Source organism: Montipora capricornis, chromosome 5 (genome assembly GCF_036669925.1).
Source record: "Montipora capricornis isolate CH-2021 chromosome 5, ASM3666992v2, whole genome shotgun sequence".
Classification (NCBI taxonomy): Eukaryota; Metazoa; Cnidaria; class Anthozoa; order Scleractinia; family Acroporidae; genus Montipora; species Montipora capricornis.
In genome coordinates this window covers 3,879,894-3,884,893 of record NC_090887.1, presented here as the reverse complement: position 1 = coordinate 3,884,893, position 5,000 = coordinate 3,879,894, and positions in this window count along the sequence as shown.

Sequence of the window (5,000 nt, the reverse complement as noted above, 5' to 3'; positions counted from 1 at the left end):
ATGAGTTTGGACCACCAATATGGCCATGGGTTTAAAGTGCAGGTTGCAGGTTGTTGTTATTACGCATAGGCGTAAACATTATTAAACATTGTTTTTAGGCCTAATTTTAGCATTAGTAAAGGTTTGGGTTGTAGCATCCCTAACCTCCACCAATAAGGCCGCCTTTTCCATCGCCAACATGTCTGCCGCAAGGTCATGTGAAAACGCCCTATAGAGGTTTTTCACGGCAGCCATATTACATGGCAGGAAAAATGAAAATGTTTTGCATTAGAAAGAACATTTGTTCCCATAGGGAAAAGAATCCATTGTTCCTGCCATGCAACATGGCTGCCTTGCAAATCCTCTATTGTGTATGCACGTTTTTGTTGAAAATATTTCATGGTTCTTACCATTAATAATTTTTTTAGTATCATGGTTAATATCATTATTGTATTTAATCCTTGATATGATAATTAAATGAAGTGACTCAAAATATCCAAAGAATTATTTGTGAATCTTATAATGAAGAGACAGTAAACATAAAACCTTTGAGCGGGTACCCTACTGGACACGACTAAATCGCCCTTTTAAGTAGTCCTTTAGCGGATGACAAATTACCGTATCCACCATCACGAATGAGCTTAAACAGGCAAGGAAGACGTCACCACAAATTGTTATATTTACCAATTAAAACAACAGTGTATCAGGGACTGCAAGTGCGATTCTTAATTTTGAAAAAAATTCTGTTGTTCTCAGCCGCTTTCTAACTACTATACACGATATATGAAATTTGGGGTTGTGTGGAAGACGTGAGGACTCGACGACAATTTTTCATTTTCCTATCCAAATCTTTACAGCGCTCAAACCAATTTCAATTTGCTGAATATTTGGTACACATTTTGCGAGTTTAATGACTTGTAATACTCGCAAAGAGATTACAGGAACGCGAGGTCACATTTTCAAGTGACAGTAACGTTCATGGTACGTTGTACGTCTTCGTTGATCCGTGAACAGTACGGTAGATCAACGGTATAAAACGAAGCACAAGAGTGCGTCACAAATTCAACTCACTTGTTTACGCACATCTGAATACTTGAAGATAATCTTTTTCCCAATGCACGAGCGGGCGGAATTCTACGAATCCTACAATTTGATTGGCTCTGCGAGCGGAAGGAATTTTCTATCTTCCCCGCCAACCCGGTGGGAATCGTAGCCCTGGTTGCGCGAGCTTGTGTGATGCCGCCGCAAGGTTACATGGCTACATTAAAATCTTTTGGACCACGAATACATTTTTTTGAATCCTTTTAAATGTTTTAACAAGTAAACAGTGTTGCTTTACCATTTCATAAATATTGAGAATAGAATCAACCGATCATTGCGGCATTGCCTGATATTTCTCTTTTGACAATCAGCATCGCAAGCCAGCCTTAAGCTATGGTTCCCAGGCAGCACACCGTTTCAGTAAAAAATAATAAACAGGTTATTCACCGCATTTGATAGGTCCATATAGGGTCTCCAGTGCGACCTCGGCCTGCTGCCTTGTCACGCAACGTTCTTTGTTACACCACATCGTCACAATGACGATCTTGATGGCTGCTTTAAGGAGACGAATGGGCGGCATATCTGAAATGACGAACTCACAAAGAAGTAGCCATCACCAGATACCATCATCTTCCGGATATTAAAATTTTTGCAACCCCCGGAAAAAAAGTTATTGTTAATAAATGTCTGGGTTGCACGTCAATGACGGTTAGTGACGTAACGAGAAATATCGCTATTTGATGTGTTTCTTGACGTTGAAAGGCCCAAAACAACAACGGCCAGCAGGTGTAAGGTACAGGTCACAGGTCACTGTTATTATATTTCTATGCAGAAACCACCCAAAACCTACACCAAAACCAACGTTCATGCTAAACACCGTTTTTAGGACTAGGTTAGGAAGTAATAAAGCGTTTGGGTGGTTTCCGTATTGGTAGAGCAATGACCTATATGACCTGTACTTTCGACCTGCCTTGATTACAAAACAAACTATATGAGTAAAATCTCGATAGACAAATAACTAATTACTTTCGTAAACACTTTAAACTATAATTTGAATTAGATTTAACATAAAACAAACATATATAAGACGAATAGTTTAAGTGCATACCAAAAGCAACTAGTTTAAATTAAAAAAACTTAGTTAATTAATTGATTAATTATTTAATATTAATAGACTCTTATAAAGGCTTTTAAAGTCGCGATAGCCTAAAGTCTATCATTCGAAAGTGTAGGACCTGATAACACAATATTAAATTTGCCGACACGGAAAAAAATTACGCAAGGTATAATATCTTGCAAGGAATTCCTCTCTACATCCAAGTTCGATAAGTTAGGGGATATTGTAAAGCCTAGATGTTATTTAAAAACGCGGCTTAAATACTCTTAAGGATGATTGATAACGCCTTAGTACGGTTAGGGATAATAGTTGACGCTTAAGTACGGCTAAGGATGATCAGGGATGCTTAGGTATGCGTAGGGATGACCAAGAATGCTTAAGTACGGCTAGGGGCGATTGAGGATCCTTAAGAACGCCGGCTAGGGATGATTAAGAATGCTTAAGTACGTTTGGGAATGCTTAAGTACGGCTGGGGATGATTAAGGATGCTTAAGTACGGCTGGGGATGATAAAGGATGCTTAAGTACGGTTAGGGATGAAGAAGGATGCTTAAGTACGCTTACGGATGCGTAAGTACGGCTAGGGATGATAAAGGATGCTTAAGTACGGTTAGGGATAAAGAAGGATGCTAAAGTACGCTTACGGATGCCTTACGGATGCTTAAGTACGGCTAGGGATGCCTAGGTACGGCTAGGGATGATTAAGGATGCTCAAGTACGGCTAGGGATGAAGAAAAATGCTTAAGTACGCTTAGGGATGCTTAAGTACGGCAAGGGATGATTAAGGATAATCAAGTACGGCTAGGGATGAAGAAGAATGCTTTAGTACGCTTAGGGATGCTTAAGTACGGCTAGGGATGAGTAAGGATGCTTAAGTACAGTTAGGGATGCTTAGGTATGGCTAGGGATGATTAAGGATGCTCAAGAACGGCTAGGGATGAAGAAGGATGCTTAGGTACGCTTAGGTATGCTTAAGTACGGCTAGGGATGAGTAAGGATGTTTAAGTACGGTTAGGGATGCTTAAGTACGGCAAGGGATGATTAAGGATGCTCAAGTACGGCTAGGGATGAAGAAGGATGCTTAAGTACGCTTAGGGATGCTGAAGTACGGCTAGGGATGATTAAGGATGCTTAAGTACGGTTAGGGATGCCTAGGTACGGCTAGGGATGATTAAGGATGCTCAAGTACGGCTAGGGATGAGGAAGGATGCTTAAGTACGCTTAGGGATGCTTACCTACGGCTAGGGATGATTAAGGATGCTTAAGTACGGTTAGGGATGCTTAAGTACGGCTAGGGATGATAAAGGATGCTTAAGTACGGTTAGGGATGAAGAAGGATGCTTAAGTACGCTTACGGATGCGTAAGTACGGCTAGGGATGATAAAGGATGCTTAAGTACGGCTAGGGATGATAAAGGATGCTTAAGTACGGTTAGGGATAAAGAAGGATGCTGAAGTACGCTTACGGATGCGTAAGTACGGCTAGGGATGATAAAGGATGCTTAAGTACGGTTAGGGATGAAGAAGGATGCTTAAGTACGCTTAGGGATGCTTAAGTACGGCTAGGGATGATTAAGGATGCTTAAGTACGGTTAGGGATGCCTAGGTACGGCTAGGGATGATTAAGGATGCTCAAGTACGGCTAGGGATGAGGAGGGATGCTTAAGTACGCTTAGGGATGCTTAAGTACGGCTAGGGATGATTAAGGATGCTTAAGTACGGTTAGGGATGAAGAAGGATGCTTAAGTACGCTTACGGATGCGTAAGTACGGCTAGGGATGATAAAGGATGCTTAAGTACGGTTAGGGATGAAGAAGGATGCTGAAGTACGCTTACGGATGCTTAAGTACGGCTAGGGATGATAAAGGATGCTTAAGTACGGTTAGGGACGCCTAGGTACGGCTAGGGATGATTAATGATGCTCAAGTACGACTAGGGATGAAGAGGGATGCTTAAGTACGCTTAAGGATGCTTAAGTACGGCTAAGGATGCTTAGGTACGGCTAGGGATGATTAAACATAGTTAAGTACGCCGCCTGGGACCGCTATATGAGTGACTACACCGGACCACTATATGAGTGCCTACACCAAGTAGTTACCCGAAGCGTTCTCAAAGGTAAGGGGAAAAATTCCTAACTTCCGGGTTTTTGTATCTACCGTAGACCGAAATGTTCCTTGGGAAATATAAACAATTCGTGGAAAACCGAAAGCTGGCGGCTATTGTGTGCTCTCTCGTTAAAGACCGCTTATGGCGAGCTTTGTCGGTATGAACTTCACCAAGCTTCACAAAAAATATATATATGGAATAATATTCAATATATCTGTTTTGTGTGTCTTGAGGATTTACGTTAGAGCCTTTGCGGTCTAATTGGCCACTGACAAAAATACCGTAAGACTCTTTGTTTTTGGATAAGCATTGTTTCCAGTTTCTCTTGGGACTTACAATGGTCCCAAGGGAAGATTAAAACAATGCCTATGCAAAATTTTGGGTTTTGAGTTTGAGTTAAGGTTAGAAATTTTTCTAAATCTCAGTTTTTCATGGATTAAAGGGGCTAGGTCACGCAATTTTAGGCAATTTCAGCGTTGATCAAATGGTATTTGAATTAACTGAAATAACAAAATAACGGCTCAAAACTATAGAGGAATTCAAACAAAACACAGGAAAACTAAGGAGGGACAAGGATGGACAAAAATGGGGAGGATTGAAATGGATTACATTTAGGTAAATTTGAAAAACGTCGGCCCACCTTTTTTCAAATTTATATCAGTTTATATCAAAATGTCATTTAAACATCTGGAAAATCATTCTCAATTGTTACGTGGCCGTGATTTTGCAAATGAAAGACTCTTGCTCTGCCAATTTGAC